This window comes from Pan troglodytes, chromosome 3 (assembly GCF_028858775.2).
Source record: "Pan troglodytes isolate AG18354 chromosome 3, NHGRI_mPanTro3-v2.0_pri, whole genome shotgun sequence".
NCBI classification, from domain to species: Eukaryota; Metazoa; Chordata; class Mammalia; order Primates; family Hominidae; genus Pan; species Pan troglodytes.
The window spans coordinates 181451428-181467834 of record NC_072401.2 but is presented as its reverse complement, the minus strand read 5'-3'; positions in this window follow the sequence as shown (position 1 = coordinate 181467834).

Sequence of the window (16407 nt, the reverse complement as noted above, 5' to 3'; positions counted from 1 at the left end):
TGAAAGATTTCCTGTACTTTAAGAAAGTAGAAATACTAAATCTTGTTCTGGGAACATTGTTCCCAGTTCAGGATGTGTTTGCCATGTGCGCAAGTTATTTAATCTGTTAATCTTAGGTTCCCCAATCTAAAAATAATAAGGATATTTCAAGCTATTGCCCACAGATATTATAAATATTAATGTAATAATTATTGTCATAAGTCATTTTAAACTGCTCCAGAAATTTTCTGACTGGTAGATGGATCCACCAATTCTATTTTTATCCTCCTACAGAGCCCCCACCCTAGGCCCATTCCCTTACTCACCCCCGCTTGGCAAGAACCCTTGAAGAACTGACAGAAGACGCTGCAGTAAGTAGTATCATGGCCCCAAGGGTGACAGCAGTAATGACATGAATCTCACTTTTGATTTTCACGAACGTTCTTCTTTGCCCTAAGCCTGGTTCCTTTTTTTAATACTCAATGATTATATGACCAACCAACTGTTTAAAATAATTTCTTTAAAAATAAAATTTATAGTTGTAAGCCTCCAGAGACCTACATGTTTATACCAGCCTATAGATATTATATGATTTCCATTTCTGTTTTGTCGATTATGCTTTAATGCTGTTGATATTATCATGTTGTCTTTCTCCAGTAGACTTTATGCTAGACCACTTTCAAGATAGAAAAGAATATAGAAATGTTCAATAATAAATAACCTTTATATTCCAGGAAAAGAAGAAAGATGTAATAACTAAAATAAATAGCAAAGAGCCAAAAGTTATTGAAGAAGAATGTAGTAAAACAAAACTCATGCTCAAATATGCCTTTAAGCCTTATCTCTGTCTCCTAGTTTCTGTGTGAATCAAGTAATTAACTGAATGTATCTTAGCTGCAATTTCCTTAGGTGCTAAAATGGACTAAATAAAAACATGTGTGTTAGAGAGAGGGAGTGGGAAGTAAGTAGAATAATACTTGTGATATCCAAATGTAAGTTATTGCTCAATTCAATTCCTTCAGTTAAAATTTGAAGCTTAATTCACCTTTACTGTTTGATCACTACACCTCAGTAGTAAATTCTGTTAGTAAAATAGTCTAATATTTATAATTAGCATGATAGTTTTTTCACATTGTTAAAAGTGAAGATGCCAAATATTTTATGCCATTTTTCCCAGTTATTTCTCAAATTCAAGAAGTTACATCTATGAAGTTCCAAATATTAGGTTGATATATTAATAATTAAACTCCAAGTTAGTTTGTTAATATCTCACATTATTGAGGTTCCCAATTTTCCTAAAATATAGTATACTGGGTTGAATAGTGCTGCTCAAATTATGAGAAGTGTCTTCTCTTATAAGAAGAGGAAGATTTGGATGTGGAGATACACAGGGAGAATGAGATATGATGATGGAGGCAGAGATTGGGTTTATGTGCCTACAGGCCAAGGAACACCAAGACATGCTGGGAACTATCAGAACCTAGGAGACAGGCAGGAAAACACATTCTCCTTCACAGCCTCCAGTTGCATCAACTCTGCCTCTTCCTTGATTTTCGAACGGAGAAAGTAAATTTCTGTTGTTTTAAGCACACCAGACCATGGTACATTGTTAAGATAGCATTAGGAAACTTTATCAGATGCTGATAAAGACACAAGAAAAGAAATTTACAAAAGAAACAGGTTTATTGGACTTACAGTTCCACATGGCTGGGGAGGCTTCACAATCATGGTGGAAGTTTGTGAAACGCATGTCTCGCATCATGGCAGATGAGAAGAGAGAGCTTGAGCAGAAAAACTCCCCTTTTTAAAACCATTAGATCTTGTGAGATTTACTCACTCTCATGAGAACAGCACAGGAAAGACCTGCCCCGGTGATTCAGTTGCCTCCCACTGGGTTCCTCTCAATACAGTTGGGAATTCAAGATGACATTTGGGTGGGGACATGGCCAAACTATATCGTTCCACCTCTGGCACCTCCCAAAACTCATGTCTCCATATTTCAAAATCAATCATGTGTTCCCATCTGTCCCTCAAAGTCTTAACTCATTTCAGCCTTAACTCAAAAGTCTACAGTCCAAAGTTTCATTTGAGACAAGGCAAGTCCCTTCTGCCTACGAGCCTGTAAAATCAAAGGCATGTTAGTTATACTTCCTAGATACATTGTGGGTACAGGCATGGGTAAACATAGCCATTGCAAAGGGGAGAATTTGGCCAAAACAAAGGGGCTACAGACCCCATGCAAGTCTGAAATCTGGCGGGTAGTCAAATCTTAAAGCTCCAGAATGATGTCCTTTAACTCCATGTCTCATATCCAGATCACACTGATGCAAGAGGTGGGCTCCCATGGCCTTGTACAGCTCTCCCCTATGGCTTTGCTGGGTATAGCCTACCTCCTGTCTGCTTTCATGGGCTGCCCTTGAGTGTCTGTGGCTTTTCCAGGTGCACAGTGCAAGCTGTGGTGCATCTACCATTCTGGGGTCTGAAGGACAGTGGCCCTCTTCTCACAGCTCCACTAGGGAGTAGGGACTCTGTGTGGGGGTTCTGACCTTATGTTTCCCTTTTACACTGCCCTAGCAGAGGTTCTCCAGGAGGGCCCCACCCCTGCAGCAAACTTCTGCCTGGTCATCCAGGCATTTGCATGCATCCTCTGAAATCTAGGCAGAGGTTCCCAAACCCCAATTGTTGACTTCTGTGCACTTGCAGGTTTGACACCATGTGGAAGATGCCAAGGCTTGGGGCTTGCACCCTCTGAGCTTGCACCATGGCCTGAGCTCTATGTTGACCCCTTCCAGCCACAGCTGGAGCAGCTGGGATGCAAGGTACCAAATCCCTAGGCTGCACACAGCACAGGGATCCTGGGCCCAGCCCACGAAACCACTTTTTGCTCCTAGACCTCTGGGAAACACAGACAAACCATATCACACACACACACACACACACACACACACACACACACACACACAGCCATGCACTATAATCAGGATATATTCTAAAATATGTATCTCCCTTAATTATGGGGATACATTCTAATAAATGCATTCTTAGACAATTATGTCATTGTGCAAACATCATAGAGTGTACTCACACAATCCCAGATAGTATATGTGTTTTTATTTATATAGATTTTTAAAATATGAAAAACCAAATGTCTCAACATCATTGCTGAATATCAATCATTTCTTCTTGATCTGCAGTGGCAATATCAAGTGCCATATATCAGGTTGCATGTATGCTCCATTATACTCTTATGGGACCACCATAGTATATGTGATCCACATAGTATATGTGACTAAAACATTATTATCTGGTGGAATATTATATGCTTATAAAAACACACACACACACATACTGTTTCTATTATAAGAAAATTGAAGATAAGAATTTCCCCCTGTTACTCTATTAATGTATAAATTTACATTCAAACTAAAATGACTATCATTTATTCAAAACTATAATTTGATATTAACCATGTAAACTTAACATACCTGATTTGAATGGAGATCAACTAGAAAAAGAATAATCATAAATATTTTTATAAATTGTATTCATATTTTATTGTGATTTTATTCATATACATTATGTGCCCTATTCAGAGAAAAATCAAATTTGCATTTTTATATTTTATTATGGGAATTTTTTGCCCATAACAGCAAAATAAAGATAATTGTATAGTCAATTATTCATATTAGTTGGTTTTAATTTTTTTGACAGGTATTACACAATTGCATTTAATTAACTCATTCAATAAGAAATAATGTTTAATAGGCTCACATAAAACATTGTTAACTTTTTAGAGTCTCTAATTGTTTTTGTTTTGCTAGAATTTGAGTGAATTAGATTACAGAGGCAGATTCAGGAGAAAATTTTTTTTTTAATTAGACTTAAGATTCTACTGTGAATATAGTTACCTAAATATGGAAATAATAAGACTCCAAATTTAAATCCAGTGTTCTTTTTTAAAAAACATAAAACTAAGACAACATTATTTTATGCTTTTTTAGTAAGATTAACCAAGTCATTTTGACATTTTGTTATTTTTGTTATATTGACTAGCAACCCCCATAGAATAGTTCAAATAAGATTCATTTTGATGTTACTGACAGTTAGAGATAAGATAACAAACACAAATACTGAGAATTTGTAAAAGTGCTATTCAATGAGTGTCATTAGTTTTCTATAATTCACACTTAAATAATACAAAACTGACATTTAAACTGGGTTTTAAAGTGTTTAAAATATCTTCTCTCATCCCTCTTAAGGAAGGATGTGAAAGCATTAAATTCTCTATAAATATTAGTAAAAGTGCTTTCTATGCTTTCATCACTTTACTTTGTTAACATTTTTTTTCTGAGGGTTCGCAGAAGGAGGAAGAGATGAATTTAACCTAGTTTTGAATAATGGAAACACCTAGAGAGCAAAGTTTACATCTTAGAAATTCTTTACACAGCATAATATATAAAATTTAGAGTTGGTACAAATTTTTGAGTTAATTATAAATATTACAAATTTGAGACAATTAAAGTGTAATAAAACACAATAATGCTACTCACACATTATTACTGAGATAGAAAATTAAAGGTGTATTGAAGACAAAAAGGAAGAGAAAGTGAGTTTATTCTGCTCACCTATGAGCCTTTCGGGTTATGATAGAAAAATGCATTATCATAGAACATTTTGAAGATTTTTTAGATCTAGAAAGAAAAGTCAGAGACTATGAATAAATTAGGTGTTAGCTGAAGGTCATTTTAACAGTACTAATTTAGAAATATACTAGGAAAAAAGAATTTTCCATGTCTTAATGAGACACAATATATGCACAGGAGATATGATTAGATACGGTCTGAGATCCTGTTTGGACACCTTCTTAATTATCTTCAATAAAAATGAAATTTTAGAAATGAGATTAATTCAACAAATCAATTGATAATGACTAATTAATTGATGTCAGTTATCATTTATAAAGCAGTTTGAAGATGGAACATGCTAAGAGTGTTAAGTAGTATTATTAAGATTATAATGATGAAGAATGTGAATAAAAAATCTGACATGGGGGCCATTTGTATTATGGACATTATAAAAGATGGCACAGTATTTAGGAAGAGATGTGCTCTTGTTTCTTACGTGTCTTTTCTTTTGCTTATACAATAAAGGTGTATTTTCAATTCCTTCTTTGGGTTTATTTCTAATGTCAATAAGTAAATCAAAAAGTATATACAGAGCCCCTATTATATACCAGATATTATTCTGACACTAAGGATTTGGTAGTGAACAAAATAAGCCAAACTCTTGTTTTTAAGGAATGTCATTCTGCTGAAAGAAGCAAAACTAAAGACATAAGCAGAGAAATAAGAATTTCAGAGAGCAATAAATGGTTTGGAGAAAATGCGCTAAGACAAATTGATGGAGGGTGTTCAGTGTATAATATTGGCTAGGATAAATTGATGGAGGGTGTTTGGTGTGTAGGTAGGGCTCTATATTCAAGGATAAAATGATTGGGGCTGTTCTGTGTGTAGATGTGGTTCTATATTGGCTAGGATAAAATGATGGAGGGTGTTCGGTGTGTAGTAGGGCTGTATATTCAAGGATAAAATGACTGAGCGTGTTCGGTGTGTAGGTAGTCTCTATAAAAGCTAGGATAATAATAATGGAGGGTGTTGGCATGTAGGCAGGGCTCTATATTCAAGGATAAAATGATGGAGGGTGTTTGGTGTGTAGTAGGGCTCTATATTGGCTGGGTAATCTGGGAAGCTCCTCTGAGCTCTGATATTAGGCCTGAATAATGAGAAACAGCCTACTAAGGAGCAAAGAAAATAAGAAATATGAGAGCCCAAGTCAGGAACAAGCTTGTCCAGTTCAAGAAACAAAAACAAATCAAATACATGTAGAATGTGCTGAGGACATAGTAGAATATGAAATCAGAGATGTCAGCAAGGGCATCGGGAACACATTCTAGTTGGGATGAGAAGTTGTTGGAAGACTCAGAGAGAGCGATTGATCTGATTTTTACTGTGGGTGCTAAATGAAGAATGCATTCTGTAGGTGTACGTTTAACAATGAGAATCCAGTTGAGAAGTTTTATTTGTTATGGTTTTTGTCGTTTTCTAAGAATGTTTTTGAGGTGTATTTTAAATACCATAAAATTCACCCATCGCAAGTGTATACTTCAATAATATTTAGCAACTTTAACAAGCAGCTTAACTATCATTATGAATCTGTTTTCGAACATACTCCCTCACTCCTCCATGACGCCTCACACTTATTTACAAAGAATCCCACCACCAGCAGCTCAGACAACCATTAATCTGCCTCCTGTCTCTGTAAATTTGCTTTTTATGAACACTTCATATACATGGATTCATATAATATTGGTCAGAGAGCTGGAGGCAGCTTATACCAGGACAATAGTAGGAGAGATAGTGAGAGGAGTTCTGTTTTGAGATTGGTTTTGGTGGTAGAGCTGACAGGGATCTTCTGTTGGATTCATTGTGGAGTTTGAGGAGAATACAAGGACAAATAAATAATTCTCAGATTTAAAAACAATGCTATGTGTGATTAGGAAGGTGGTGATCCTATTATGATGGTAAAAAATCTTCAAGGAGAAAATATGCATTTGTTTTTGGCATATAGTATTTCAGACTTTTATTAAATATTAAACTATAGATATAAAATAGGCAGTAGGGGATAATAAATCTGGGAGTCGTCAGAGGACTGGTGTTTAAACTGCTGGCACGTATGAGATTACCTAGTGAGATATGAGAGTGAGACTGAGACCGAGAAAGAGAATATCAAGTCCCTGGAAACACTAACAGCCCGGCATATATAATTTGCAGAGCCCACTACTAAATAAAAATGCAGCCCCTTTTAAAACAGATTTCTAGAAACTTGAATAACTTCCAGGTCCTAATCTAGCATGTAAGGAGTTTAGAAGTCGTCACTCTGTCGTGATAAGTAAAAACACACAAACTAAAAAAAGTCAACAACTCTTCTAAGATGCATCGTAGAAGTGAGCTCACAACTAGGAGGACAGATAAGTGGATACAGGGACTCACATGTACCACAGTAGAAACCCAGGAACGGAAATCTCCTGGGAACCAGGGTCAGGTTGGAAAATCTGAAAGTAATCGATGAATTGCTAGAGGCTAGTGTGAACAAGTCGGAGATTCAAAAACTTCACAGAAACCCAGTCATAGGGAGGTTCTCCTACCTTTGTGAATTTTACCGTCAGGAACTCTACCAGGTATCACAGTCACCTCTTACGTTTCTGGGGAAGGGGAAAAGTAACCGTTTTGAAATACAACAGAGCATTCTCTTCTTTTTAGCAAAACCTGCTCTCAGGAGAAAATATTTTACAAGAGCTTAACCTGCTGGGAGTATGTTAGAGCCCAGTGCATCTAGGGAGAAGGAAATACCCAACTCTAGTAGTTTCTTTCACCCAGGACATTATGCCTGACTTTCAACAAAAAATTATTAAAAGGCAGAAACAAAGTTTAAAGGCATGGGTGGATCACCTGAGCTCGGTAGTTCGAGACCAGCCTGACCACCAAGGTGAAACCCTATCTCTAATAAAAATACAAAAATTAGCTGGGCGTGGTGGCTTCCACCTGTAGTCCCAGCTACTCGGGAGGCTGAGACAGGAGAATTGCTTGAATCCGGGAGGCGGAGGTTGCAGTGAGCCGACGTCGGGCCACTGCACTCCAGCCTGGATGATGGAGCAAGACTTCGTCTCAGAAAAAAAAAAAAAGAAAAAAAAAAAAGCATCAGAACTAGAGTCAGGTCAGGAACATTGGGATTTTCAGATCAGAGTTAAAAAAAAAAAACACTATTTTATAATATGCTAAGGCTTTTAATGAGAAAAGTGTACAACATGCAAGAATAAACAGATACTATAAGCAGGGAAATGGAAATTCTAAGAAACAGTAAAAATTAAATGCTAGAAATACTGTAATAGAAATGAAGAATGCTTTTGGTGGATGCTTTACTGGACTGGACACAACTGAGGAAAAAATATCTGAGCTTGAGGATAGAGCAGTGAAAATTTCCAAAACTGCAAAGAAAAGAGAAAAAAGATAGAAAAAAAAAACAGAACACAATATCCAAGAACTCTGGGGCAGCTGCAAAAAGTATAACACATGTTCAAAGGAAATACTGGAAAGAGAAAAAAGAAAGGAAAAGAAGTGATATCTGTAGCAATAATTACTGACATTTTCCCCCAAATTAATGTCACACACCAAACCACAGACCCAGAAACCTCAAAAAACACCAAGCAAAAAATATAAATGCCAAAAAACCCACAATATTGCACTTAGTAGTATATTCAAATTTCAAAAAATCAAAGCTCAGTCAAAAATCTTGAAAGAAGCCAGAGGGGGAAAAAAGCACCATAAATATAGAAAGGAAAATATTAGTATTACATCTGAGTCCTCTTCAGAAATCCTGAAAACAAGAAGAGAGTGGAGTCAGATGTTTAAAGCATTAAGAGAAAGAAACCACACCAACCTAGAATTCTATACTGTACAAATTATTTTTCAGAAGTGAAGAAGAAATAATTATTTCTTAGACAAACAAAAATTGAGGAAATGTGTTGCAAATAGAACCACTGTGCAAGAAGACTTAAAAGAAGTTCTTCATGAAGAAAGAACAATATAGATCAGTAAAATGATTCTATATAAAAAGGAAGGAGCATCAGAAAATGAGTGAGTGAACGTAAAAGAAACCCTTTTATTTTTCTTATTATTTAATAAATAAGTTATCAGTTAATCAGATAAAAAATTATTCAAGATAATAATAGCAATAATGTTCTCTATCATGTATGCTTACCTGTATGTGTATATATATGCTTATGTCTAAGTGAAATGATTGACAGCAATGATACAAGGAACAGAAGAGTGGAACTGGATATATCTTATTCTTATAAAGTACTTGTATTACCAGGGAAGCTGAGTAATGTTATTGGAAAGTGAACTTGGATTAGTTGTAAATGTATATCCCAAGCTCTAGGGAAAGCACTAAAAAAGGGAAAAATAAACATGCAAAGACAAAATTTAAAAAAAGTGGATATGATAGGAAAGAAGATAAAATGGAATAATAAAATGTTCAGTTAAGATCACAAAAGGCAGAAAATGTGTGGAAGACAAAAACAGGAACAAAGAACAAGAGCAACAAATAGAAAACAGTAATAAATATGGTAGCTATTAATCCAAACTCATCAATAATCACCTTAAACTTTGATTAAAAGACATTGTCAGAGTGGATCATAAAACAAGACTCAACTACATATTATCTACAAAACCTCCATTTTAAATATAAGAATACATATAGATTAGAAGTAAATGAAGAAAGAAAGAATATAGCATGCCAACGCCAATAAAAATGGAAGTGCCTATATTAATTTCAGAAAGAGCAGACAGATTCTGAGCAAGAAAATTTATCAGCCATAAAGAGGAGCACTACATGATGATAAAGGGGTCAATTTTTCATGAAGACTTAACAATCCTTAACATACACGTACCTAACATTAAAGGTTCAAAATATGTGAAGCAAAAACGCATAGAACTGCAAAGAGACATACATGAATCAACTATTATAGTTGCAGATCATAGCATACCTCTTATCAGAAATAGATGCAGTAGGAAGAAAATAAACTGGGACATAGCTATATTTAATAGCACCATCGGCTAACTGGAAATGATTCATATCTATAGGCTACATTATCAAACAAAATAGTACACATTCTTCCCTAGCTCACGTAGAATGTTCACCAAGATATGCCACATTCAGGACCATAAAACACAGCCAACAAATGTAAAATAGAAATTATATACCATCTGTTCTCAGACCAAAATGTAATTAAACTGGAAATCAATAACAGAAAGTCACTTGAAAGATTCCAAAATACTTGGAGATTACACAACACACTTTTAAATGATATATAGGACAAATAAGAAATCTCAAGATCAATATAAAAATATTTTGAACTAAATTAAAATGAAAATGTAACTTATCAAAAGTTGTGATATGTAGTGAAAGCAGTGCTTAACGGGAAATTTATAGCATCGAATGCATTAATTAGAAAAGAAGAAAGATCCAAACCAAATAATCTAAGCTACTGCTTTAGAAAATTTGGAAAAGAAGAGCAAACTTAATTTAAAGTAAGCAGGAGAAAAGACATAAATGACAATCAGAGCAGAGGTCAACGGAATTGAAAAGAGGAAATAGGGAAAATCAACAATCAAAACCTCACTCTTTAAAAAGACCAATAAAATCAATAAGCCAAGGCTGACTGAGAAAAAAATGTTAGAGGATGCCAATTACTAATATCAGAAATTAAAGAGAAATTATTACTGCAGATGCCATGGACATAAAAAGGATAATAAAGGAATACTATGAACAACTCTTTGCCTATAAATTTGATAACCTAGATAAAATGGACCAATTCCTTGAAAGACACAATCTGCCAAAACTCACACAACAAGAAATAAACATTCTGAATAGGCCTGTATCTATTAAAAATTGAATTAATAACTTGTAAACTTCCAAAAGAGAAAACAGCAGGCCTTGCTGGATTCAGTGGTGAATTCTACTGAACATTTAAGGAATAAACTACACCAATTTTCCACAGTTTCCTCCAGAAGATAGAAGGAGAAGGCATACTTTCTAACTCATGCTGTGAGGCAAACATCATCCATCACCTTATACTAAAACTAGACAAAAATATTGCAAGAATAGAAAACTACAGACCAGTATCTCTCATAAACCTAGATGCAAAAATCTTCAATAAAATAGTAGCAAATTGAAACCAACAAATGTATAAAATGAATATACACCATGTCAAAGTGAAATTCATTCCAGGTATGCAAGACTGGTTCAACATATGAAAATCAATTAATGTAATCCATCGTGTCTATAGACTAATGAAGAAAAATCACACGATTATATCAATAAAGACAAAATAACTTGACAGAATTCAAAACCACTTATGATGAAAACTCTCTTCAAACTAGGGTTAGAGAACATCCTCAAATTGATAAAGAACATCTACTAAAGACCTATAGCTAATATCACACTTGATGAAAAACTCTGAATTTTCCTGCTAAGTCAGGAACAAGGCAAGTATGTCCCTTCTCATCCCTCATTGGTAACACTGTACTATAAATTCTAGAAAATGCATAAGATGACAAAAGGAAACAAAAAGCATACGTATTGGGAAAATGTATAAAACTGTAATCATTTGCAGATGACCTGACTGTATAGAGAATCTTAAAGAATTGACAAAAAATCATGGCACTGAAAACGCAATTATAGCTCAGTGGTAGGATACACAGTTAATATACAAAAGTCAATTTATTTCCTCTGTACTAGCAATAAACAAGTAGAATTTAAAATTAGAAACATATTATCACTTATTTACATTAGCATCCCCCAAAACAAAATTCTTAGGCATAAATCTAACAAATATAGACAAGAAAACCTGTACAGAATAATTATAAAAATATGAAGAAAAATATCCAAGAACTTAATAGATGAAGAAATATTCTATGCCATACAGTAGGAAGATGATATTTTGCAAAGATGTCAATTCTTCCCAATTTCATGTATAAGTTCAACACAATCCCAATAAAAATATCAACCAGTTATCTTGCAGATATCATCAGATTCTTTCTAGAGTTTATATGGTGCATGAAAAGTCACAGAAAAGCCAACTCAATATTGAAGTATAAGAAGAAAGTTGAAGAACTAATGCCACCTGACTTCAAAAGTTGCTATAAGCTACAATAATTAAGACAGTGTGGTTTTGGCAAATGAATAGACAAATAGATAAATGAAACAGAATAGACAGCCCAGAAACTGATCCATATAAGCAACTGATCTTTGAGAAAGGTGCAACAGCAAGACGAAGGAGAAAAGATAGTCTTTTTAACAAATGGTTCTGGAACCATTTAGCACATACATGACAACACACAAATACAGGCCCAGACTTTACATCTCTGACAAAAATTAACTCAAAATGGATCACAATCTAAATGTAAAATGCACAACTATAAACTTCCTTAAAATTAACATAGGAAAAAATCTAGTTGACTTTGGGTATGGTGGTAACTTTTTAGATACAACACCAAAGGGATGATTTATGAAAGAAATAATTAGCTGTATTTCATTGAAATTTAAAACTTCACTCCTGTAAACAAACAAACAAACAAGAAACTGTCAAGAGGATGAGAAGACAAGCCACAGACAAGGTGAAAATGTTTGTGGAAGACATGTCTAATAATGGACCATTATCCAAATATACAAATAAGCCTTAAAACTAAGCAATAAGAAAATGAACAATCCAATTTAAAAATGGGCAAAAGACCTGAATAGACCCCTCACTAAAGAAGATAAACAGATGGTGAACAAGCTTATGAAAAGATGCTCAATATTGTATATCAATAGGGACTTGCAAAGTAAAAAAATAATGAAATACTACTACAAACCTATTAGAATCCAAAATACTGACATCAAATGCTGACAAGGATGTGAAGCAACCAGAACTTTCCTGGTTGTAGCAAAACGGTACAACCACTTGGAAAATAGTTTGGCACTTTCTTATAAAACCAAACATACTGTTACTATATGATCCAGCAATTGTATTTCTTGTTGTTTATGAAAATGAATTGAAAACTTACATCCATATAAAAATTTGCATGAGTGTTTATAGCAGCTTTTTCATAATTGCTAAAACTTTGGAGCAAACAAGATATTCTATAGTCGGTAAGTGAATAAAGAAACTACTGTACAACCACACAATAAAATATTTTTCAGCACTGAAAAGAAATGAGCTATCAACAGGAAAAGACATAGAAAAATCTTAAATACATAATGCTAAGTAAAAGAAGCCAATCTAAAAGGCTACATGCCTGTATGAGTACAACTATATGACACTCTGGGAAAGGCAAGAGTGTGGAGACAGAAAAGGATTGGTGGTTACCAGGGGCTCGTGGAGGGAGAGACGAATACGTGGAACACATAGGATTTTTAGGGCAGTGAAACTATTCTATATGATGCTAAAATGGTAGTTACATGTCATTCTACATTTGTCCAGAAACCATAGAATGTACAACCACCAAGAATGAGCCCCAGTGTAAACTATGATGAGTCAATGTAAGTTCACTGATTGTAACAAATGTACCTCTGTGCTGGGGCCCACTGATAATCGGGGAGACTGTAGTGGCAGGTGGGTGGAGGGAGGGATATATGGGAACTTCTGTACTTTCTGCTTAATTTTGCTCTGAACCTACAATGGCTTTAACAATTAACATTTATTAAGTTTTTTAATTACTGAGAACTTTAGGAAGGCAGCAGCAGAGAATCAAATGTAGCACAAGATTCTTAAGTAGGAAGCTCTGTAACACTGCACAGGTGGCACACCCATGAAATCAGCCCTAATGTTGGGGGAAAAGAAAGTAGACATCAAAGGCAACTGTGTCTTACAGAAACTTAAAGAAATGAAGATCTTATGGACCCCCCAAAATTGAGATGTTGAAGGCCTAGGTCCCAAAGCGACTTGTCTTTGGAGATAGGACCTTTAAAGAGGTAAGTAAGTTTAAAAGAGGTTACCAAGCATCATCAAGCTTTAATGTGATAGAACTGATGTCCTTATGAGGAGGGTTCACTAGAGCTCTCTCTTTCTACACACACACACACACACACACACATACACCACATGCACACATGGAGAGAGACAAAAGGCCATATGAGGACACAGCCAGAAAGCTGCCACCTGCAAACTAGGAAGAAAGTCTTTATCAGAACCCAATCTTGATGGCAATTCAATCTTGGACTTCTAGTCTCCAGAACTGTGGGAAAAGAAATTTCTATTGTTTAAGCCATCCAGTCTGTGGTACTTTGTTAGGGAAGCCCTAGCAGACTAATACAAAAGGTTTCAAAGAGGGAGTAGTGACTATGTCCAATGCTGCTGAAAAGTAACGTAGAATGAACATTGAGATTTGATGACAGCTGTAGGGATTTATATCATCTGTCACGTCCATAAGATCTCTTTTATTTTAACAAGAAAGAGAGCCTGTTTGAAATAGTTTGACCAGACAATGCAAATGAGGAAAGAGAGCTGCTCAGTTATCAATTATAAACTAGTTCTTTGTAATGGTCAACATTTTACTTTCCTATTGTTTTCCAATGCCATTATTATGAAATTAGATTTCTTGTACCCTAATTCATTCTGCAAATCTCTATCAACCTAATCTTGTGAAAATTAAAATTTTCATGCACGTCCCCTAGTCAAAAACTCTTGCGTTTGAGATGAAGTCTAGGTATTTTACCGTGGGTTCTAAAATCTTCCTAATACAATTCCAGTAATTTGATATGATTTATTCTTCACAAATTCTAGAATGAAATTTTTGCCCCTGGGGTGAGTTTACCTAAGACTATCCTCATGCTCCATGATTCACACAGGACGCAGATAAAGCTGTTATAGTTTGGGTTACAGTTTATTGTCATGAAGAGATTCAGATTAAAATTAGCAAGGGGAAAATGTATACAGGGCAAAATCTGGGAGAAACTAGGCACAAATTTCCATGTATTATCTCCCAGAAAGCCATGCAGACATGCTTAATTCTCTTAGAAATAATATGTGAGAATGCATTCAAAGTTTTGTCAAACAGGGAAGCTCACATACGCCTTGGTATCTAGCGTTTTTATTGAGGTGAATCACATAGACATGCAGCCCCTAAGGAAATGACCTCTGCTACTCAGACTCCAGCTCCCCAGAGAAAAGACAAGGGTTTTTCATCAACTACATTTTGCATAAGCTATCTGATCAAATTGATACCAGGTAGCCCAATGCATCAGGCATACAAGAATGCTCATTGGGCAGAATATTCCAGGGTTCACACTTTACTTCCCAGGAGCAGACCAAAATCTGTCCTGCATAACCTTCCCAAAATAATTTTCTTACTTGATTTTAAGTTGACAGGGAAAGATGGAGCTGTGGAAAGGGGAGTGTGGGGGAAGGAAACACCATTTAGTTAATACTTACCATATGTATCAAGTACTGGGTCAGGCACTATAAATGCATTGTCTGTTTTTTCCTCACGACAGCCCTTTAAGTTGGTTAGGATTCATTTATTCGTTTACTTAAAAAATATTTACTAAGAGGCTGCTGAAGTGTCTTGTGACACTTTCTGTGTCTGGAAGGATTTTGTAAATCCTTAGTTACAATCCTTAGTTTCAGAGTGATTTACATACCAAAAGCTCATAACGTAGACAATTCTATTTAATTCCATGAATGTTTACTAAATGCTTATTATATACTGTGTTGAATTTAAGTTTATGGCTTATATGCACTATATTTTCTGTAACTATTAAATAGTGGAGAAGATAACATTCAATGATAATAAATTTTCCATATTTAGTTGCAGTTAGAATTTAATGTCTTCATCATGTATTTTATTCATATACAATTTCGTGATTAAAAAGTAATCTATAATTGTTATTAAAATATTCAAAAAATACAGAGCATAAAAACAAAACTAAAATATAAATATCACTTATTAGCTCATTCAATCTGAAAAATTATAGTTTATTTAGCTATCATCCTACATAGCCTGATCCTGTACATAGTTGTAATCTTGCTCTTAATAACAAAATCATTGTATTACAGGAAAGCGGTCCTGATCCAGACCCCAAGAGAGGGTTCTTGGATCTTGCACGAGAAAGAATTCAGGGCAAGTCTGTAAATTGAAAACATGCTTTTTAGAAAAGTAAAGGAATAAAGGAATGGCAACTCCATAGACAGAGATGCCCCAAGGGCTGCTGGTTGTCCATTTTTATGGTTATTTCTTGATGATATGCTAAACAAGGGGTGGATTATTCATGCCTCCCCTTTTTAGACCATATAGGGTAACTTCCTGATGTTGCCATGGCATTTGTGAACTGTCATGGTGCTGGTAGGAGTATAGTAGTGAGGACGGCCAGAGGTCACTCTTGTTGCCATCTTGGTTTTGGTGGGTTTTACCCAGATTCTTTACTGCAAGCTGTTTTATCAGCAAGGTCTTTATGACCTGTATCTTGTGCTGACCTCCCATCTCATCCTGTAACTCAGAATGCCTTAACGATCTGTGAATGTAGCCCAGTAGGTCTCAGCCTCATTTTGCCCAGCTCCTATTCAAGCTCCTATTCATGCTCTGGTTCACATGCCTCTGATATTTCCCCCTCCCTTTTATAAGAGAACTGTTAATCCTAAAGGTTGCAGAGAGATGAAGACCTATCTTCTGTAACTTCTTGAGGCTGAATAGGGACAATGACCTTCTTTCCTAACTATTAAGGTCTCTCATATTCAGGGTAGAGAGGAGTTCAATCAGAAAGCATCAGTATGGTGAGGGCCATTCATGACTCTTGAGGTCTGACAAGAGGTGATATCTGGAAGATTAATAA